Genomic DNA, 24,640 nt, shown 5'->3' with positions numbered 1-24,640 from the left:
GTGATCTTCAGAAGGTTTATAAACAAATGTTATGCCAATATAGGCTCACGACAAAATATTCTGTCCGGTTTTGAGTTCAACGACCGTCTAAGGTCATACAAGGATTACATGGAAAGTTTGTCAGGGCTACACCTATTAAGCGCCCCTCTTGCCCTTTTGGGCTACACCCATGCATCTCACCCAGTCACACGCAATTGCCAATCAACGAGCTCTTTGCTTATTTTCAAACACAAATCGAGCTCATTTCCGCTGATCTTTTACCCCGAGCAGAATGAAAGAAACTACTGTTGGTGTGTCGCCCGACATCATCATCTGCACGAGAGGCGCCGCACAATATGAGCTCAAAGCCAAAATCAAAGTCCGCAGGAAAAGAAAAATGCACCCAAATTCGAGACCGCCAACCTCGAACGGAGATGCTCGGAATTCTTTTCGCACATTGCAATTGGATGATGAATCTGCCGCCCGAAGTCATGGCGTGCGTTGGTGGTGTTGATCCCATGCACTGGTATGTCGCTGCTTCCCACATGCTTTGAAAGAGATACCAATCTTAACCGTACATGAGCTGAGCACAGATGCACGCACGCACGATTGAGGGGAAAAAATGGTACATGGCAGGCGGAGTCGTAATGGCACTGAACTCTGCACAGTGTCCCAGTTCATGTAGTGATGAGTCAAAGGTGCTTATTGTATTTTATAAAAGTACATGACCAAGCGTTTTTATTCAGACGTTCCTATTAGTTGTAAAAAGTTTATTACCCAAAAAGATAAAATGATTTCTCTTTTCAAATCTTGTTCTGAATTGGCTATGAAATCGATTGAAGATATGGTTCTGTAAAGACCAAAATGGTATTATGAAACTTTAAAGTGCCTACATAACATCTTTGAATGGTTTTGAAGAAGCTCTGGTAAGATTTACGATTGGCTTAGAATGGATGGACAATGACTTTGCAATGGCATTGACATTGGTTTTGTTATGGTCAAGGAATTACCTTTGAATTTTTATAGGTTTGGTTTGTGCCTCACATCATTTTTTACCAATTACCAATTACCTCCCAGTTGCAATTTACATGGACAATAAACGTGAATACCATCAGTGGCTAAAGCTTTCACATTGCATGGTGGAAGCAGTATTATGTTAAACATTTGAATGAGGCTGATAATAACAGATTCAACTGAAATGCAGTCACAGGCACTCAAGCGGTTTTCGAGATTTTCAAAGGATTTCTGGAGGTGTATTTCATATACAAAAGTATTTTCTGGGGTACCCTTGGCATTCTTAAGCTTTTTAAAAGGTATGTAATAGAGATTCGCAGGTTTTCAGAAGAAAGACGTCATTAGTTTTATAGTAACGTTCAAATTCTATAAGTTCCATCGGCATCGTTTGCTACTTGTTGCGTAAATGTTAACGGAGAAATAATTGCAGAATATTTAAAACCGACTTGAAATGGAATAAAAACCATTTTATCCAGAGTACGCTTCCTTAAGCATAAGGTCATTCAATTGAAGTTCACCATCCGTTTATTGATCGCCTTGTGGCCTTCAACTTGCGTGACCAGCCACTGCGGCGTGACATCGCGTTCCTAAAGGTCTACCACTTCGGCTTTCCCACAGCTCCTGCGTAGGTAGGTAGGTTGGTAATTAACCAGCAGGTTCATTTGTTGGCTTTCCACAGCAGGAAGCCACTGAAAAGCCACCAAGATGCGCACAGTATGATGGCGCCTCAGAAATTGGATGCTGCCAATTGGTGTCGCCATGCTTCGCAGGATTTTGTTCTCAAGCGGCGACGACGACGCGACGGAGTGGCAAACCGCAAAATGTGTTTCCCTCAGGGCAAAACATCGCCAAATTTGCACTGCGCCACGCGCTTTGTCCGAAGGGGATTTATATGCAACTTTGATTTTCTTTCACAGGATCATGTGAAGCAAGTTAGTAAAACAGCAAAATATTCTACCTTTTTAAGAAATTGTCTTATGAAGTGTTTAGATATCCACCCAAGTAACCACTAGCCCACTAATACGATTCTACCCCATTACCCCGAATGCCATTTCCCCGAATGCTATCACCCAGAATTACACTAGGGGTGGGACAGCCTACTGATCTTGAGCTAGATCACGAGTTGCTTTTGAGCAACTCTGAGTAACTCGATTTGCTCGGCTGCTTATAAGCATAGCAACCATAATTTTATTATTTTATTATTTGGGCTAGTGTAAGTGGAGCTCACGAAGCTTCAACTCTAATTATTTTAATTAGGATTTTCCCAGACAGAAGTTGGGGAATGATGCTACGATTCTGTTCAATTGTCGTGATGATTTCGCCATTGAACCATCTACTGAAGCACTTTCCTAGAATTGTAACGTTCATCTTGAAGTATCAATAGAAAAACAAATGCCTTGCAGTAGATTTGTTTATACAGCTGAAAAAAAAATTGGGGCAAATATACAAGTCACTTCAGAACTAATGATCTCGTATCTTTCGAAGCTTTTAACAATACGATAAAACGAAATAGCGCTTTATTCAAAACAATCATCGATATGAGCAGCGTTTATCAAATGACAAAAAACATCTCTACACGACATTTGTTGAAATCAGATTCAAAGTCGTAGCATATTTGATAATAGGAATGTTTTTCATACATTGATCACTTAGATTTGCTAGCTGAGCAAATGTGAGTAGGGGAAGACGGGGTAAGAGCGCCCGCCGGGGTAAGACAGACCACCTTCAGTTTGGCATGAAAAGGGCGATTTTCTTGAAAGTTCACCAAGCACTTTGCATAAACACAAGATTTTTGACATTTCAAAGCATTCAGGGTGATACCAACATATTTTTCTTCATAACAAATGTCAAAAACAAAGTTTTTGCTTGTAGATACTGAATTTGATCTAATTTTAACAGATGCTCACTTAAGGGTTTCGGAAGGGATTTTTTTGTCAAAACATAACAAATTAACCATCCATGCTTCAACATAAATGTGAAATATGCTTCAGTGAAGTGAAATATGAATTGTAAATTTTTAGCTTTGAAATAAGGCTCTACTTATGAAAATTGCGCAAAAACCGACCACTGTTGATGGGGTAAGACCGCCACCCCTAATTTATACCAAATATAATGTCTAAACCATTTTAAAAGTTGTAACTACGTTGTACATTACAATTCAAGTTAAATAAAATCAATTTTGTTAAAAATACAAACTAAATTCGCATATTTTTCAAAAATATGGGTGTCTTAAGGTAATGATAAGTATATATCTAAGTTTTTTGAATTGATTAACTCTAAAAATGATTCGATATCCACTTCAATCAATGTTGAATTAATAAAACAATATACTTTTTAAAATAACAGGGAACTGATATAATTTTTCGCAAAATTGTGAACGAAAATCGAGGTGATTGCTTTTATCCCGTGGGTGGTCGGTTTTACCCCGTCGCTAAAAATAATCGTGATAAGAAATCACTTTTTCAAGCTTCAAGAAATAAATAAATTTTTACAAATACAAAGCCTGTGATATGTTTTGATCATGCCCAAGGCTTCAAAAAAAGACATGCTGCATCGAAAAAGGATTCATTGATTCTTGATTTTGACATGTGAATTAAATTGCTTAGGCGGGCGGTCTTACCCCGTCTTCCCCTACCTCAAATCTGCTTGATGCGTATAGCCTGCTCAGAGCAAAGCTGTCCTCCTCCTAGGAATTACGTTACCCCGAATTCCATCACCCGGAATGCTATTTCCTCGAATTTAAAATTATCTTGACATGATGATATTGATGACATTTCCCCATGATATTCGAATTCGGGGTATTGTTATTGGGGGTGATGGGTCGTTCGGGGTTTTGAAATTCGGGGTAGTGACGTTCGGGTTAATGACGTTCGGGGTAATGGGGTAGAATCCACTAATACGCCTTTTTAGCCTTATAAAGCTATTATATGGCTAATATAGGACATGTCAGTTGTATGACAGCACTAAAATAGCACGCAGGGCGAATTTAAGTACTATTTGGTTTCTTGGGCATAGTATCTTATAAATGGAAAACAACAAATATTTCACCAGGCTCTTTTTAAATCCTAAAACAAAATTTCAGGAAGATATTAACCCAGGTGAGCAATAAGCCACCAGATACACAGTGGTACCGACAAAAACTACCGGGGGAATTTCGGTACGCGAACGGTGAAATAAAACAAGACACAAAGTGCGTTTGCTCGTCGCGGCGGTCGGTTTATTACTAATCAACATATGAACAACAAACAACATACATACGAATCACAGGGTCGGCGCAGGGCAATGATGATAAACATCGTCAACATAAAACAGGCTGGTCCTAAATTATAAAACTTTGAAGCTTTCTGAAACTTAGAAAGCTATAACAGAAGTAGGGTGTCTGATCAAGTGGTAATGTGTGTCCAATAATAGTTATAGTGAGGTTTAAGTATGCTAGGGGCAATTTTACGATGGCCTTTTTCAAAATAAAATGAATGTATAAAAAATCTTGGTATTTTTTAGGAAATAGTAGAAAACAGTAAAGTAAATGTTATCATAGTAAGCCAAGAATTTTCATTTGAATAAACCATACTTCTGTCTGTAACGTTAATCATAATCAGACGTGTTTCAATTCGATCTTAGAACCTTTTATGCTAGATCAAGAGCGCTACGTGGACAGACTACTGGAGTGATTCAACATGACTGAATGCATAACTGTGTCAACGCCCATGGACCAACATTTGGTGGCGTGGATTCCTCGGCGAGATGTTCCAAATAGATCTCACGGTATCTATCTTCTGTAACAACCAAAGCACAAAAGGAGAAAGAATATTCGCCTCGAATTAAACATATCGACTTGAGGCACCACTTTATAACAGAGCAACTCTAGAAAAATGCGATCTCGTTACATTACATCAAATCCGAGCTTCAGGAGGCGGACATTCTCACCAAACCCGTTCCTGGTAGACGTTTTGCAATGAGTTTAGGAGTTAATTAAATTCAAGGTTTAGATGGGGATGTTATCATAGTAAGCCATGTATTTTAGTTTTTAATAAATCATCATTCTGCCTGCAACGTTAATCATAGTCATACGTATTTCATTTTGATCTTAAAACCTTTAGTGACGACTATTTCCATCGTTCTTAATTGCTTACGGTTGGTGTCAGCGGCCAAAAGTACAGACAGCAATCTTTCGAGCATTCAGTTTCTCTCACTGGCCATCGAGTGGCGAAACTGATGTTTGTATTCTGTTCACTGATCGCGCTGCGCTCGGTTTTCTATTTTTCAAATATCCATTGCGTTGGAAAGCATGGATAAGTGGTACACTGAACCAAAGCGCCAGACTTATACTGAATAATTTGCAATTCACATGGCTGCAAATCTTCCTTTTCCTTATTTTGAATAAAATTGAAGGTTGTTTTACATACAAACGTATCGACCGTGATAATTATATTTTGAATTTATTTATCGGCATATCGGTCTACTTTGCTCGAAGTAAGAGGGAGCATGGAGAAGAAAGCAAAAGCCGTTCCCTTACGGTACCTATCCATCTAGTATTCATCGCTTTCTTCTCCATGCTCCCTCTTACTTCGAGCAAAATAGACTGACTGTGATACATGTTTTTTTTTAATTAATATATTAATTATACAAATAAAATAATAAAATAACAGGAGATAGAATGTGCATTAATTGATTCCTGTTTCTTCAAAAGTGATCCATAATTTACTTGTTTAAATTTCCATATTGCTGTGTTGTCAATGATTGTTGTTTATTCGTTGTTGAAAGGAATTTATTTTAAATGTTTAATGTTTTTATCTTTTCAATTTAAATCTTCCTTTCAAACAAGCTTTATTTGGCACACAAGCATTTTTAAAGTAGGGTAAGATCCCGCAGTACCGGAAGCAAATTTTTAAATATAAATTCGAATTTGGCATTGAAGTTATTTGAGCACAAAATGGGCCAATCTTGAAAGGTTACCTCCAATACTGGACACAATCTAAAAACGTCTTGAATCCTTCAAGTTTTCTTTTTTCAATGTTTTCATTTGCAATTGAAATAGCATTTGCAATATTTACATAAATCATTTGGGTCCTACTAAGCCTGCAAGAAGGCCATCCAATTACCTCTTCATATTTCATAAAATACAATACCTTTCACGATATTGTTCTGAACTATTATTCCTTTCATTTTTGTTGCATGTTTGTTTGATCCTTCGACCTTGTTGCTTGCTCCTGGTCACGTTTTCAACTTATAGATCACTTACCGAGGTGAATTCAGACCATGTAACTTTTGAACCCTCCTCATTAACAAACTCCTTCATGAACCAGAGTTGGGAAAAGTCATGAGATTCACGCTACAGTAGCCAAACAAAGCAAATCACAGTCAGCGAGCCAGTGAAGCTCACGTCTATGGCTGCTTTAGGCCAAATGTCTTGAAAATAGCAAACACCCGTTGCAAAGGGTAACCCAAAATTACTACAAAATTACAAACCTATTACTATTACCATTCTCAGCCCTGCCTGTAACAACCATGGAGAAGCAGAAGTGATCTCGGTCTCTAGTAACAATGAATGTTACACTCATAATCCTTCCTTTTTCCGATGACAGTAAAGGCATGGCCGGAGCTGTTTTTTGACTTTACAATTTTTGGAGATCTCGAAAATGTACATTGAAGATGGCATGCTACTCCTCAATTTCATCTTTTGGTTCCTTGTACAATTTCGATTATTCTGATGAATTACGGAGTAGCAACTTCGAATTGTACATGATCGTATGTCTATGCTTATCATTTAAATATATTTCAAAATGCATTTATACTTTCAAGTTGAAATATTCGATCATGCTTGGGCAGGCATTGCAGAATTAATTCTCAATCGATTTCAAAGCACGATTAAAGCAAGCGAAGAAAAACATCGCATATGTATCGGTCTATAATCAACAGTGAATCGCAAGTTGTAACAAGTGCAATAATTAGCGGCTGTACAAGAGAGCCCCACGGAGAGGGCGATGATAAACCCACTTTTCTCTCTTATTTATCATTTGGGGTATGTGTTTTACTTTAATGACATGATAAATAATCCACAAAAATCCTATAGCAATAGTAACCCCCAAGTTTGGAGCTTGTTTAGATGGGTTTTATCATGCACGATGTAATCAAAGCAGTAGCAATAGACGATAAACAGACTCTTATGATGTACCGTTTTGATTCATATTACGGACACTTAAGGCCTCAGTGAAGTACCGTTTTGATTCATATTACGGACACTTAAGGACTCAAGGAAATATAACCCAGCATAGAGCATACAAAACAAATCATTCTGTATGATTCCTTAGCGCTATCGAGCGTCGGAAGCCCCTTACTTTCGAACGGTGGGCGAAGAATACGCTTCCACAACTTCAATAATTTTAAATAAATGAAAATGTGTGGCCTTTTAATGATTCTTATTCCGGACGATTCCTCACTTTTGCCTCATATTCCGGACACTTTGAATCGTATTCCGGACAGCTCATGATAATCATTAATGGAACAGTCAAATCAGCAATCGAAATCGTTAAACCACCAAATAGACATCTAAGGTAGTTGGGCATTATAAATTTTCAAAGATATTTATGGAAAAAGTTTACTAAAACGAGCCTTGAAATTGAGAACTTTTGAACAGCAAAAATTGAAACATTTCGCGTGAAATGTTTCCCATACAAAGTAGAGTGTTCGGAATTTGAAGCTGTCCGTAATATGAATCAAAACGGTATAACCCAGCTTGGACCATACAAAATAAATCATTCTGTATGATTTTTTAGCGTTATCGAGCGTCGGAAGCCCTTAACTTTCGGATGGTGGGTAAAGAATTCGCGTCCGCAACTTGAATAATTTTAAATAAATCAAAACGTGTGGCCTTTTCATGATTCTTATTCCGGACGCTCCCTCACTTTTGCCTCATATTCCGGACGCTTTGATTCGAATTACGGACAGCTCATGATAATCATTAATGGAACAGTCAAATCATCAATTGAAATCGTTCAACCGCTTAAGAGACGTCTAAAGTAGTTGGGCATTATAAATTTGCAATGATATTTATGGAAAAAATCTAATAAAACGAGCCTCGAAAATGAGAACTTTTGGATGGCGAAAACTGAATCATTTCGTGTGAAATGTTTCCCATACAAACGAGAGTGTCCGGAATTTGAAGCTGTCCGTAATATGAATCAAAACGGTACTGCGAATCATGATTGTTACAGAGAGTAATAAGTAAGAGATATTTTTTTCCAGGTTTCAACCTTTGGTCCTCCTTACTATTTTTTTTCACTTAGTGGGCTGCTTGGGCATGTCAGGAGTTAATCATCAATATTAACCTCCTTTTCCCGAGCAGCCTAGATAGCCGCGTAGTGTCGGTAGCGGTTGTTTCAACTGGCTAAGAATTAACACTACGGACTGCCTGTTCCGGTGGTAAAAGTCCACCTCACAGGTGACCCCTAATTTATGGTGTGATGCGTACCGTGCCTAGGAATGAATGGTTTGGGGGGTCTGAATAAAACCTAACCGCTAACGGAGCCTGTGGGGTACCAGGGCGCCCTCCACAGTATTGAGTCCTTCCTGTGCTACCCGGAGCAATGGTGCAGGTGACCTTGTGTTTCTCCGAGATAATCGGCTGCCCCCCAAGCAGCACAGTTTGTTTCAACGAAGAATAAAATAATCTCTTGAAACTAATCCAAGTTGTCAATGGTTGAAAATATGACTTTCAATTGGACTGAATAGCAACGCAAAAAGCGCAAGAGGTGGAGTCTGTTTGCAACATATTTAAGTTATATCGAAATTGCTTATTTGTGGCAAAATACCTTAGAGAAAAAAAAAATGAAAATAAAAATATGAACGAGAACCAAACTTTCGACCTCAAGATCACCAAACTTCTCCTCTACTCACTACTCCACCAGCTCTTCGAACAATTGCTTCGCCAATGCACTATAAAAGCGACCACATGGCCCATTAAGCAAAGCTTGTTGCTTATAAGTTTACTGCATCCTTCGGAATACAAGTTCATTACTGTCGAAATTAGACCACGCCTGAAATAATCTAAACTTTTTGCAAAAACTTCCGCGCAACATATGAGAAACACCATTCAAACAAACAAACTGTTGCTAGACCATGTTTTCGTTGTTAGAGGATACGTAAGGTGCAATTCAACCATATTGCAACTCGATTCAAACAAACAAACTTCTAGCTGTCATACACGTAGTTTAGTGCAACTTGGTCGCAACTGGGATGAATCTTCTTGAGTTGTGGGTATGGAAACGAAAATTGAATGCAAGTTGCGGATGCTTTAAATGAAAGTAATTTGAAACATAACATTAAAACCGGCATTTTGGGAGAAGTTTCAAGAGTTTGTTTGAAAAGTTGCTGGAAACATCTTGACAAACTTGACTTCATTGCTATTTTCAAAGGACATTTGCAGCAAATCTTGTCGTTTGAAAAATGTTGAACGTCAAACAAGAAGTGAAATGCATGTTCATTGGAACGGAAATGAAACTTAATGAGCCTTGATATTGATATGCAACTGAACTAGAACCATGTAGGTTACAGATGCTTTTATTGATACGCGATTGAAACCATTTTTGAAAATCATCTCTTTGGAAGATGTTTCGTGTGCTACTTGGGCCTTCTTCAGTCTCTATCCTGAGGCTTAATAAGGGTGGGATTATGAATATGTTGACATTTAATTTAAATTATCACCTTTATGGATTCGGATTACGCGTTTTACACAGTGTATTATGTGCTGTTTCGCCTTTGGCGACTTTAAATAGATACCGATCTGGTTTTTTCGTTGCTGGTCTTTTTCATGCTGAGATTGCAAAAAGCTTAATCCTGCCTAGTTTGGGTAGTGGCTACGGTTATGTTAGCTCAGATCAATCTTCAGCATAAAAGAACAGCAACGATCAATCTTTGCAGACTCATGCAAAATGGTGCAGCCCAAGTGGCGCTAGTTCAAGAACCCTACTTTCGTAGAGGGAACTTCTATCTAGGTAACCTAGTGGACCCAGTTTTTGCTACTTTCAGCAAACTTGAAATGGCAAACTCGCGCTCCATGCCCCGCGCATGCGTGCTCGTTAATAAAGCAATTGTTGCTACACTCATTTCTGAGTTAACTACCAGAGATGTATGAGCTGTCACAATCGATGTTTTTGTAGGTGACCTCAACAGTAAATACGTCTATTGTTCGGTATATTTACCACATGATGATCCATCCCCAACGGATGACTTCAAACGAGTTGTCGTACACTGCGTAACAAAAAGCCTTCCGCTGATTGTGGGCAGTGATGCCAATGCTCATCACATCATCTGGGGCAGCTCAGATATCAATTTGAGAGGCTCCGTCTGATGGAATACTTAAGTAGTACAGACCTTGGATTACTTAACATAGGCAATCGCCCAACCTTCATGGTTTCTAATAGGGAAGAAGTGTTAGACATAACGCTCTGCTCGAATAGAATCAGTCACGAGTTGACTAATTGGCATGTATCAGATAAGGAATCATTATCTGATCATCGCTACATCTTCTTTGAACATTCAAATGTAACTGCGCAGACTTTGCGTTTTAGAAATCCCCGGTCAACAAACTGGGAACTCTATATTGAATTGATTGCGACCAAATTTCATGGATATTCTCCGTCCATTGAAAATCCAAGTGATCTGGATGATGCCGTTGATACTACAACATCCTACATTATGGAAGCTTTTGAAGAAGCATGTCCTCTGCGGTCTGTAAAGACTACAAGTCCTCATGGTGGAATTTCGATCTGACTAGACTCAGGAAACAATGTAGAAGGAGTTGGAACAGACGCCGTTCAGCTGGATCAGAGTCGTTCAAGTCGGCTCGCAAGGCTTACAAGAAGGCTCTCCGTTCTGCTGAACGATTCGGCTGGAAAAACCTTTGTACAAATGTTTCCTTACCTAATGGTGACTTTACTTCTTCCGATGAAGAAGTTTTAGAATGTTTATTCAATACACACTTCCCCGGATGTGTGGACATAGCATCTACGGATGAACCAAATGTCTTTTCATGTAGTTACGAGTCTCTGGCCTCGGCTCGCAGTATGGTAACTAATGAATCGATTCAATGGGCACTTAATAGTTTTGCTCCTTTCAAATCTCCAGGAGCGGATGGGATTTATCCTATTCTGCTCCAAAAAGGATTTGAGTTTATCAAACATGTTTTGAAAAAGCTACTTGTAAGCAGTTTTGCTACCGGGTACATTCCGTGCGTCGTATGCAGAAGCGAAGAGTTTTAGACCAATCAGTCTGACCTCTTTTCTTCTGAAATGTCTGGAACGCATTATCGATCTTCACATCCGTGATGTTTATTTGGCAAACATGCCTCTTCATGTGAATCAACATGCCTACCAATCTGGAAAGTCCACTGTGACTCTTTTACACAAAGTTGTATACAATATCGAGAAAGCATTCACTCAGAAGCAATCCTGCTTGGGTGTTTTCTTGGATATTGAGGGTGCCTTTGATAACGTGTCTTTCGATGCTATATTGGAAGCCGCACGAAACCATGGGCTACCTACAATGATTACCGATTGGATTCATCAAATGCTCAAAAATCGACATCTCTTCTCGACATTGCGTCAAGCAGCGATTCGAAAATTGAGTGTTTGCGGATGCCCCCAAGGGGGAGTCTTGTCACCACTTTTGTGGAATCTCGTAGCAGATACGCTATTGAGGCAACTCAATAATTGCGGTTTTCCAACTTATGGATTTGCCGACGACTATCTAGCTCTGATAGTTGGTATGTGCATAAGCATCCTATTCGACCTGATGCAAAGTGCTCTTCAGGTAGTCGAGAGTTGGTGTCGCCAATATGGCCTTTCGGTTAACCCGAATAAAACATCTATTGTTCTTTTTACGGAAAGACGAAAGCGCGATGGAATTCGACCTTTACGTCTTTGAGATTAATGTGACTGATCAAGTAAAGTATGTCGGAGTCATCCTAGATTCCAAACTTTCATGGACAGCGCACATTGATTTCAGAGTCAAAAAAGCTTGCATGGCCTTCGGTCAATGCCGGCGAACCTTTGGTAAAACTTGGGGCCTCAAACCCAAATATATCAAATGGATTTACACAACAGTTGTTCGACCAATATTGGCATATGGATGTCTTGTGTGGTGGCAAAAGGGCGAAGTGAGAACAATCCAATCAAAATTGGGCCATTTCTAAAGGATGTGCTTGATGGTGATGTCTGGTGCGTTCTCTACAACTCCCACAGCAGCGCTTGAGGCTATTTTCGACGTTGCGCCACTACACATATATCTTAAACAAGAAGCACTTGCCCTTACCGTTTATGAGTACTGAATCTACTGGAGAAAAATCCAGTGGATCGTAGATCTACACACACTTCGTTGTTTCCACTTTTGGTGAATTGGGACAAAATTGTCCTTGCTCCAAGTGATCTCACAATTGCTTGTCACTTTCCTTACAGGACATTTACCACACAATTCTCTTCACGGGAAGAGTGGACGTCTGGCTATTTGGAAAGAAGTATATCAAACAATATAGTATGTTACACTGATGGCTCCCTTCTTGAAGGTAGAGCTGGTGCAGGAGTATATTCTCGTGAGCTAAGGCTGAATCAATTTTACTCACTTGGTAGAAACTGCAACGTTTTTCAGGCGGAAATATTTGCTCTTTTGTGTGGAGTGCAATCAGCACTTCAACAACGCGTAATGGGTAAAATCATATACTTCTGTTCAGATAGTCAGGTTGCTATAAAAGCTCTTGCTTCGGCCAACTTAAGGTCGAAGCTTATTATCGCATGTCGAACTCAAATTGAGGAACTGAATTCAGTCAACTCTGTAAACCTTGTATGGGTACCTGGCCATTCTTCCATCGCTGGAAATGAATTGGCTGATGAGCTAGCTCGCGATGGAGCATCGCATGACTTCATTGGCCCTGAGCCGGCTATTCCAATTTCGAAGTGCTGGGTGAAGCTTAAGATAAACTCTTGGGCGGCAACTCAGCACAAGCAATATTGGAATAGTTCGGAGTCATGTCGTCAAACAAAATTGTACATTATTGAGCCATCTCCAAGGGTGGCAAAGTATTTAACAAATCTGTCAAAGCAGAATTGCAGTCTCTTGGTCAGAGCGTTGACAGGCCACTGCCGACTCAACTATCACATGGCAAACATTCAGCGTGCTGACTCATTTGTGTGTGATAGTTGTGACTCCGATTATGGAACTTCGTATCACCTGATATGTAACTGTCCAGTTTTTTTCGCAAATGCGATTCCAATTACTTGGTAAACACTTATTAAGTGAAACTGAATTCAGAAGCCTGAATCTTCAGGACATTCTGTTATTCTTAACCCGCTGTGGTTATGAGCTATAGGCTCTCTTTGCGCTCATGCGTTTTGCAGTGCCCTTTTTAGGGCGCTGTTCGAACCCATTGTGGTATGGAGCTACATGCTCTCATTTCGCTTCCCTCTTCAAGGGACCCCACTCCTATTTCCTCCCATCTTTCCCTTCCCTTTCCTCTCCCATCGGGTAGATGATGAAATAGGCTCAAATATGGCGATGGCACAAATCTCCCAACTGGTGGGGAACGTGCCTTTGGAGCCGACCTTCTGATACCTGATACTTTGGTCCTCCTCACTATTTTTCTTTCACTTGTCAGCCTACTTTGATCTCGCTAGAATGGTGATCATTATCATCATGAATTCCGTCATCACGATCAGCATTACATCATCATCATTAAAGTTTTCAATTTGTTATAGATTTTGAGCCAAAAAAGGGTAAAATATTCATGGTTTTCTTTGGATATTAAATATTTAAAAAAATAAGTCCAAGGTAGAATATTTTGCGATTATCACTAGCTTGTGTCCTATGATCAAAAGCAACTTCATGTGAAAGATAATTTGAAGTATATGAAAGTTGCATAATAACCACCTTTGGACAAAGCGTGCCTCAGTCAACGGGGGTGCAAAAAGAGTCCTTGCAAGCAGCGCGCGGGCTAACAACGGGTTGCTTCGAAGGATGGCGGTGGAGTCGGCGGGGAAAAACAACATCGCAAGTTATTGTTTTTGATGACGTACGCAATATGGTGCGAGCAAATATAAGAAGCATAATATCCATTAATTCCCGCCGTTCCAAGCGCGGTGGCGAAGTGGCCCCGACCAACAATGAAGAATTAATGCACGGAACGGTGGGTGGGTCGGGGCGCCAATGATTTGACTTTTTCGTGCAAGCAAAACTGTACGGAATGGTGAAGAATTCATGCTAAATATAGAATTAAAGTTTTGGACACCACGGTTCAAATTGTGAACAGCTCAAATAAATCATGTTCAAATCAATTATTTTACGGTTCTAATATCATACTTAACCCCTTTTAGATTCTTGGTTGGATTTATTGGCCACAAAGGTGGTAATCCTTTCTAAACACCATATTGGGAAAACTCATTTAGAAGGGTTCTTTTAGTCCAACACTTCTTCTCCAGGACCAGGAGTTGAATTCCTAGAAAATTGAGAATATCTTTTACTTATCACTCTCTGTAACAATCATGATCCCCCACACATCATGCAGACTCTCATGATTTATCCACTGTTACAGCTATGATTGTATCGGGGGGATAACACTACATGATAGAACCCATCTAAACAAGTTCCAAACCTTGGGGCACTATTGCTATAGATTGTTTGGGGATTATTTATCATGCCAGTAAAGTAAACACCTATTCCCAATGGTAAATAAGCAAGAAAAAGGGTTTCATTATCGCTCTCTCTCTTTGGGGCTGTCTTTCGCAGCTGTTATTTATCAGACTTGTAACAACTTGCGAAACATTGCCGATCATGAACCGATACAGATGCGATGTGTTTCTTGGCTTGTTTTGATCGTGCTTCGGAATTAATTGAGAACGAATTCTGCAATACTTGTCTATGCGCTGGGAAGTCGGGAAAATGTCCAGCCCGAATAGATCCTCCACAGGTGGGGTTTGACCCCGGACCCTCTGCTTGGTCTTGTTGAATAATTGCTCGATTATCGCTACGACGATCTGGGCCCACTGGACAATACTAAGCATATCTATGCGTCCTGAAGTTTGTGAAAATTGTTGAGAAATCGACAAATAATTGATTTGTTAATCCAGAAGAAACCAATTTTGCGTAACCTTATTTTAGGGAGTACCGATTTTTGCGTGCCATGTTTTTAAAGCATCACTGCTAGGTGCATCAATCCGAGCTGTATTTGCACACCTCCTCCACGTATTTTAGTCCACGCTTCTACCCGGTTGTTTGTTTGTTTGTTTTCGAAACACTCTCCCGTATATGGAGCGTATTGTTTTCTGGATCCGGTTCTTTTTTCCAACCGTATTTTTGTTGCCTCAGGATTATCCTTCAACCGTGTGATTGAAATGGTGGCGAACCGACAGGACTCAACTCACAAGTTGCCGCAGGATATCGAAAAAGGGGTGCCGGACGAGAGGGGACCATTTATCCGCGAATTGTATATATGGGTACTCGAGAAGTCAGATTAAGTGATTTTGGCGAACACGTCGATACCTCGGATGGTGGGTGGGTGAGAGCATTTTGCACCGTTTTGCATTTCCTGCGGTTGCTCTCAGAGAGGATTGAAAACGGGAAACACGCGTCATGAGGCCAATTATGATGGTTATTAATATTGTGATTGAGCCTTCGTTGATTTATTCCGCCGTTTGACACTTGTGCATTGTGTGATCTCGGGATTGCTTCCTGTTTGTCGTTAATGAAGCCAATCTTTTCGAATGTTAGGGTAGGGTATATGAAATGACATTGAACATTTTTATTATTGATAATGGTAATTGAAAATCCTTCTGAAGCATGCACTAGCGAGACTCAATTTGAAATGTATGCAGAATGAAGGGACCGAAGAAATCATCGACATAGGGAGGCATATCGAGATATAGAACATGTGGAGAGTCGACTGGTTACCATTTAATTCCACTAGAGTTTGTATCCTTTGACAAATACGCGTAAGGCCGTCTTCATTGTTGTCTGCAAGACTCGACTTGCAGAATTCCCTTTTTTGTAGAAACCTAAAATTTAAGAGCTCTTGACAGATCTTAAATTTTAAGTTAGGTACTACGAAATACACAACAACGATTATCTAAAATGATACAGCCCAAGTGGCACTAGTTCATGAACCTTACTTTCGTAAACATGAAATGGCAAACTCAACCTTCATGGTATCTACTACAGAGCACGGCTTAAAAATTAACAAGGCAGGCTCTTTACTGATGTAAATATCAAGTTTGATTGTAAACATGTGACGTCACTCCTATCGTACCATATACTAGGGTTTTGGTACTGGGAGTACCGGAACCGAGAATACCGGTACTACCGACTATTTTTTGTACCGAAATACCGGTACTGGAAAGCATTGAGTACTGGTGTTTTCGGTACCGTAATCCGGGGGCAAATTGATCACTGGGGTGAATTTTATCAGGTCGATACCGAATAGCATTTCCTTTCAAGGATGCTTAATGCTTCGTTGCCATCACAGACATTTCATGTTTTCTAGTTTAAAGATGTCTAATGATAATCATTAAGCTATTTCATTTTTATTAAGGTCAGTTTTGCATAGAAATATTCACTTTTTTCGAAGGTGTTAGCAATACTGTTGGAAATGTTGGTACTAAACAATCCGTTGGTGCTAAGCCTACATGCTGACTTTGAGTGTTAAAAATGTTGTGTAAGCTTCAGTGTGAACTGCTGAACTCATTTTTGAAATCGTAAAGCATCTAGTTCATTTATTTGAGGCTCAATCGCGTTTAACGCTTTACGGAGCCGAAATTCATTTTTTGTATTGTTTACAAATCATTCACTTTTTTGTACTAAGATTAGTATGGGAAGGAGCCAGGGTACTCGTGGCAACTCGAGGTTAATGGTCACATTTTTTGGAAGGAAGGACATGGTGAGGATTGGGTTTAGGGTTTTCTGCAGCACATCCGGGAGGTATATCGTGGTATCGCGATTAACGTGTAGTGGCGTTGGTACCAATTTCTTGCCGGTATTCGTCTGCCGGATGGCCAGGATCCTCAATCCAACATACAAGGGACAAAACACAGAAAAAAAAAACTGGAGAAGAGAACACAGAGGAATTAAACTTTTATACTGGACAAGCGAAGAAAATCGTAAATTGCGACCATATAAATAAGATCGCGGGTGCCCAACACATCTCTAACTGGAACATAGGGTTGTCTACCTCGGGCCGCAAGGGTATCCAAAAGTTGCGCTCTGGAGGCGTCCATATCCGGGCATTTCCAAACTACATGATCGATGTCATCATAACCGGAACCACACCTGTTACAAATATTGCTCAGCGCGAGGTTAATTCTGTGCAAATGTGTACCTAGCGAGTAATGGTTGGACATAAGTCTTGACATCACGCGAATGAAATCTCGACTTACATCCAAACCTTTCCACCACGCTCGCAAGGAAACTTTAGGAATTATGGAGTGTAACCACCGTCCCAGTTGGCCATTTAGCCAATCGCTTTGCCAACCGTGAAGAGAACTTTGACGTACTAAATGAAAAAATTCATCGTGTGAAATTCTTCTATCATAAATCTCACCTTCCTCAGCGCCCACCTTTGCGAGAGAGTCCGCCTTCTCATTGCCATAAATTAAGCAATGTGAGGGGACCCATACAAAGGTAATCTTATATGATCTTTCGACCAGTGCACACATCTGCTCTCTTATTTTTGTAAGAAAGTAAGATGCATGCTTTACAGGTTTCATCGATCGAAGTGCCTCAATAGAACTGAGGCTATCCGAAAAGATGAAGAAGTGGTCTGCGGGCAAAATACGTGGAATTGTTATACATCGAAGTTGATCTGGGATTCCATGAATAGCTTGTTTCATGGACAGATCGTATTCAACAGAGGAACTGTCATTGGTGAAGTGTACACGTGGAGCGTTATAACATGGAAGACTTATGTCAGATGACATGTAGTAGAGATAAACTCTCATGAATTTTGACCGAGTATTCAGTTTGAGCATTTCTTCGAAGTTTTCGATAACGAGTGTGTTGCTCACCCCACACTTAATAAGTATTCTTAGCGAGAGCTCCCAGAATCGGTTCTGTAGTGGTAAAACCCCTGCCAGCACCTCCAGGCTCGCATTGTGAGTCGAATGCATACAACCTAAGGCGATACGCAAACAACGATATTGAATTCGTTCCAATTTAATAAGGTGGCTGTTTGCTGCTGAGAGAAAACAGAAAGAGCCATACTCTAGAACAGAGAGAATTGTTGTTTTATAGAGTTTTATGAGGTCTTCCGGGTGAGCACCCCACCATGTTCCGGTAATTGTTCGTAGAAAATTGATCCTTTGTTGGCATTTTTCCGTTAAATACCTAGTATGGGTTCGCCAAGTGCCTTTTGAATCAAACCAGACCCCAAGGTATTTTGAAGTCAAAGACTGGTCGATGTCTGTTCCCAATAGCTTAAGCTTTAGTTGGGCTGGATTCCGCTTCCTAGAAAATACAACCAGTTGAGTTTTTTGCGGCGCAAACTCGATCCCTAAATTTCTAGCCCAAGTGGATAGATTATCAAGGGAATTTTGCAATGGTCTTTGCAAGATTTCCGCTCGTGGGCCCTTCATAGAGACCACAGCATCATCTGCAAGTTGTCTAAGCGTGCATGGTTCTTCCAAACAGTTGTCAATATCTTTAACATAAAAATTATAAAGCAAGGGACTTAGACATGAGCCTTGGGGAAGACCCATATAGCTAATTCTGGAAGTTGTCAGTTGACCGAGAGTGAAGCACATGTGTTTTTCTGACAACAAATTGTACAAGAAATTATTTAACATTCCAGGTAGTCCACTATTGTGCAGGCTTTCTGACAATATTTCTATGGAAACTGAATCAAAAGCGCCCTTAATGTCCAAGAAAACCGAAGCCAATTGCTCCTTGTCTGCAAAGGCTAGTTGAATATCTGATGAAAGCAACGCTAGACAATCGTTTGTTCCTTTGCCCTTGCGAAAGCCAAATTGTGTACTGGAAAGCATGTTGTTTGATTCGACCCAGTGATCGAGTCGGGATAGGATCATTTTTTCTAACAATTTCCTTAAACATGATAACATAGCGATCGGGCGGTACGAATTATGATCAGACGCTGGTTTCCCAGGCTTTTGAATAGCTATTACTTTGACCTGTCTCCATTCAGGTGGAACAATGTTGTGCTCCATGAATGAGTTGAACAAGTCAAGCAACCGTCTTTTAGCGATATCGGGGAGATTTTTAAGAAGATTGAACTTAATCATATCGCGTCCCGGAGAGGAGTTGTTTGATGAAAGAAGAGCCATAGAAAATTCCAGCATAGTGAATGGTCTGTCCAACGCATCGTCTCTCTGGGTTTCCCAAAAAGGCGGATGAGCTGGAACTGAGTCTGGACAGACCTTTTTTGCGAAGTTGAATATCCAACGATTGGAGTATTCGTCACTCTCATTTGAGGATGAGCGGTTTCGCATGTTGCGAGCCACTCTCCAAAGCGTCGTCATTGAAGTTTCTCGTGAGAGGCCATCGATGAAACGTCGCCAATAGGTACGCTTCTTCGCTTTAATAAGATTCTTCAGTCTTTTTTCGAGCTTCGAGTACTCTAAATAAAGTTCTGAGGTACCATATCTACGAAAAGCTTTAAAGGCATTAGATTTTTCTCGATACAACTGAGTGCATTCATCATCCCAACCAGGTGTGGCTGGTCGTCTTTTGAAGGATGCACTTGGAACTCGTTGCTTTTGGGATTCTAATGCACTTTTATAAATCAATTCTGTTAGGAATCGATACTCATCCAACGGTGGGAGAGTGTTGAATGATTCGATACCGAAAGTTACCGCTGATGCAAATTTTTGCCAATCTATATTCCTAGTGAGGTCAAAAGGAACCTGAATTGACTGTTCTGACCTTTCACAATTATTTTTGATAGAGGTTATTATGGGCAAGTGATCACTACTAGAGATGGTCGGGTCTCGGGTTTCCAAACCCGAAACCCGGCCCGAACCCGAACCCGACGGGTTCGGGTCGGGTTCGGGTTTGAAAATTTGAAATTTTTCGGGTTCGGGTTCGGGTCGGGTTTGGAGGCTACAAAACTATCGGGTACGGGTCGGGTTCGGGCTTACAAAAAGTCGGGTTTGAGTTGGGTTTAGGTCGGGTTTGGTGAGAATTGTGAACAGAGTAACAACCTAAAAGCTTCCCTATGCATCAGAAACGATGAATTTACCATCTTTTCAAACTCGGGTTTTATTCGGGTTTTTCTTACAAAAAAATTTCGGGTTTCGGGTCGGGTTCGGGTTTACACAGCAAACATTTTTCGGGTTCGGGTCGGGTCCGGGTTTGCTTTTCAATGTTTGTCTCGGGTTCGGGTCGGGTCCGGGTTTGAAGAAATAAAATAAGTCGGGTACGGGTCGGGTTCGGGTTTGAAAAATGTGAAACCCGACCATCTCTAATCACTACCATGGGGATCATCGATAACCTTCCACATGCAATCGAATGATAGTGAACTTGAACCCAGAGACAGGTCAAGGCGGCTTTCTTTGCCGTCGGATGAAATACGTGTCACTTCACCTGTGTTCAAAATGTTCAAGTTGAAATCGTCGCATAAGTCATAGAAAATAGCCGCTCTATAATCATCATAAGATTCGCCCCATCCAGTACCATGGGAGTTCATATCACCCAGTATTAAATTCGGGAATGAGAGCATGGAAACTGCATTCCAAAGATGACGGCGGTTTATTGAAACTCTTGGAGGAATATAAACAGAAGCTACGCAAAGATCTTTACCCTTTACGTTTATTTGGCAAGCAACGATTTCTATGCCTGGATGAGTCGGAATGGGGATTCTGTAGAATGAATGGCACTTTTTGATCCCTAAAAGCACACCCCCGTAATTATCATCTCGATCCTGGCGTATAATGTTAAAGTCGTAGAAGTTAAGATCATCTTCAGAAGAAAGCCATGTTTCACAGAGTGCAAATATATCACAATCGGAATTGTGAAGCAAAAACTTAAATGTGTCTAATTTAGGTTTTAGACTATGACAGTTCCACTGTAGCACTGTGATCATATCTTGTACCTCGCATGATGAATTAGCCATCGAAAGATATGATCGAAGCAAGGAGGGGCCACGAGATAGTCAATTCCCTGAGATATCCTTCTATTGCGGGGAGAAAAAGATCGAGTATGCCTCTGAATGAGTCTGAAACTCCGAGAGCATTACATATGCGATCCACAAGGGCCGTAAAAGTTATCAGTCCTCGCTTAGCCCGGGCCGTTTTCGAGGAAGAGCGAGGGACTTCAGTAGCATTTCTTTTGCTTTCTTGTCTAGAGCTTCTTTTCGAAGTGTATTTTATCTGTGGAGGCGGGGGCGGCAGATCTTTGCTGCAACACGGAACGGAAGCATCAAAGACCTGTTTCTTCGGGTTTTTCAAATTTGCCCCACCTCCTTTGGAATTAGGCACACTTCTGAGGGAAGATTTCAATACCTTACGGCGCAGTCCCGGAGAAGATGGAGACTTTCTTTTACCGGGTGCGTGTACCTCCGAAGAATCTCCCCCATCGGTTTCGTCGTCGTTCGCTTCATCGGAAGACAACTCTTGAAAAGAGTTACCAACTGGGATGGCTGATGAAGACTCTTTTGCAGGCGGATTCAAAGCTTTCACCATTTCCGCATACGTCTTCTTGGAGCGCTTCACAATTGAGCGACTCTCATTTCGAATGCGCTTTTTGTATGCCGGGCATTTCTGCAAGTCATGCAGATCCTTGCTACAGTAGCTGCATTTTTCAGCTTCCAGTGTGCAAGCATCTTCTGAATGAGCTTGGTTGCATTTGCCACAACGGGGCTTGTTGTCGCAAAAGCTAGCACTGTGGCCAAGCTGCTTGCAGTTGGTACAATTGAATACCTTCGGCACGTAAAGACGCACTGGGTAAAAAACACTATCAATGCAAACAAATTTCGGGAGGACGGAACCAGGAAAAGTCACTCGAAACGAGGCTGACGGCGAAAAAACTTTCTTATTTCCTTCCATGGAAACTGATTGCAATTGTTTGCAATCCAGTATAGCCACATCAGGAATTGACCGGTTATCAAAAACACCTTTGCCAGTCTTAATGTCTTCACATGTCAGACTCGCGTCGATGATTTTCCCTTCCACCTCGACTTCTCGTGCCGGAATATAGGTAAAGTATTCCACAGCAAAAGCCTCATGCTGAGCAATCTCGTTCGCTGCTTTGTAACTAGGTGCAGTTACACGCAGCTTGGATTGCTTCACTTGGTGAATAACGGTCCCTGGATATTTACGCGTCAGCTCTCGAGAGATCGAGAGCACATTCAAAATCTTATTTTTGCGCCGGAAATAGACAACCCAAGGCCCAGCCGAAGACGGTTGGTAAAACCGCGTTCGAGCAACGAGATCTTTTGGAGGCGTATTGCCTCCATCCGAATCGTCCATGCGGGATAAAAATCAACCGCAACCAAATAAAAAAAAAATAATAAAAATAATAATAAAAAAAAAAACAAAAAAAAAATATGCAGAAAAAAAAATTAACCTATCAGTGGACTATTTTGTACACACCTCCCCTAAATGAGCAAAGCAAAATTACAAAGAAAAAAAAAAAAAGAAAAAGAAAAAAAAAACTTAACCAATCAGTGGGCTATTTTGTACCCAACTCCCCAATTCGGTCGAAAGAATCGCACCGGGAGAGAGACAGAGGAGAAGCGAAAACAACCTTGAACTCAGCACTGTTTGTTCGGAGAAGTAAAAGCAATTCAATAGATATCCAAATTGATACTTATCCGTATACAGCAGCTCGTCCACGCACCGTAGGTAGCAGAACGACCGATTTGCCTTCTGCCTTGTTGATGCTCTTGGTGCGGGGAGAAAAAAATCAATCACCGTTGATGCAGTTGGTGATGACTTTCCTTATGGTGGAACGATGCTAGTTTCACTAGCTCGCTTCCTTCGCGAAGCGCGATCGCCTAAGCACACAATTGCACTAATTTAATATTGATTGTGAGCACAAATTGAACCAAAAACCCACGCGGGCGGTGGGAGAAAAAGGCCTAAAATACTTTGCAAGAGTGCCGTGCGATGAGACCGGGAATCAGTCAACCGACTCGTACAAGCGCTAAGCAAGGAATGAAATCGTAAAGCATAACATGAATAGTTTGTTGTTCCTAAAACCGTTTATTGTTGACTAACTTGCTTATTTCGAGGGAAATTGCCTACATTTAGGCGTTTTATGCAGATTTACAAAGTTTAATTTTTCAATAAAATGATGATACACACGAGTTGTAAGAATTTTGACATCATTATCAGATTCAGGAGACCTGAATTTAGTAGATAGGAAAATTTTACATTCTATAATATGCATTATTATATAGTGATCAATTTCGCCCCAATTTGTCATTTTCAATTTTTGATATTAAAACTAATTCTATGAAACGTTAAATTTTATTTCATGAAAAATTGATTACATAAACTGATAGAGATCGATGAAATACTGATTTAACCGAAATAAAATTGATAATTTTAGAATTCCAAAGGAAAACCTGACGAAAAGTTGTGAAATAGTGATCAATTTGCCCCCGGATTACGGTACTGATGAAAAGTCTAATAATTGTTTGATTCATTTGTTTTGTTCGTTTTGCTGACGAATAAATTGAATTGTAAATTTCCAACGTGAGGAAATAAATATTCACACGTCTGTTTATATGGCAGTTTAGCAGAAGCACGCACCTTACATGCAACGCACAATCTAACAGTGTACTTTACATGTGCGTTATGTGTTAGTTTGTGGGAGAATATTTCGGTGGGACAAAATTGTTTAGGTGTGAGTCTATTGGAGGGCAAAATCCTCAATATATTTCTTCACAATAAATGGTACGAAAGTTTGGTAAAGTTCGTTTTTGGTGCATTTCTTAAATCGACGAAGGAACGTATTACATAATAGCTTATTCTAATTATAATATATTAATTACTAAGTATGATTTATCTCCGTACATTAAAACTTTAGAAACACGCTCATTGTTTTCGTCTTGTTTCCGCTAAAACTTCACTCTTAAAAAAATAGAAATTTACATTTGACGTAATTCATTCTGCCATTAATAATTTTACGACGCAACCGGATTAACAACACAATTTTACGTTGCTTTTGATTCAAAGACCATTATCGTGAAACGAAATTTGATTTCAAATACGTGTAGATTGAGTATTACGTTCAACAATTTATTCTTATGAAAACGTATAACATTTGTGTCAGTTTCTTAGTGTCACATGCTGCATTCCGTAAAATATAAACGTGAGACTGGATTTCTCATTTTTAAAGACGTACATTTACATGATCTATGATTCGGCATCATGTAAATCATTGAGTTTGTTTTCTAACATGGCCGGTCCAGTACGTCGCGATTTTTCTCGTCTGTGTCGATGTGAAAAATTATAAAAAATTAAGGAACATTGAAGGCTGCCGAGACAATTAATGGATAAATCATAAAAGTTGTGAGAAATAGTCGTCACTGGAGTGATTATTCGCTGTTATAAAGTGCAGTTGTGATTGTGTAGCGCTGGGATCTGCCGGTATGAAAAAAGTGTTTTGTTCGCGTGGGCTGATTGTTGCCTCCAAATGGGGAAGCATCTTTTTCGGG

The 24,640-nt window shown here is 40.2% G+C and overlaps 1 protein-coding gene across 3 annotated transcripts in view; it reads right to left on the bottom strand.

Moving 5' to 3' along the window:
- The window catches only part of LOC5565596 (transmembrane protein 132C), a 464,081-nt gene that overhangs the window by 31,254 nt on the left and 408,187 nt on the right, over positions 1–24,640 (bottom strand). The gene's annotated exons all lie outside the window — the stretch shown is intronic.

The sequence above is a fragment of the Aedes aegypti genome, chromosome 1 (assembly GCF_002204515.2).
Source record: "Aedes aegypti strain LVP_AGWG chromosome 1, AaegL5.0 Primary Assembly, whole genome shotgun sequence".
Classification (NCBI taxonomy): domain Eukaryota; kingdom Metazoa; phylum Arthropoda; class Insecta; order Diptera; family Culicidae; genus Aedes; species Aedes aegypti.
The sequence above is the reverse complement of the archived record's forward strand: the minus strand, read 5'-3'. Positions and strand labels throughout refer to the sequence as shown.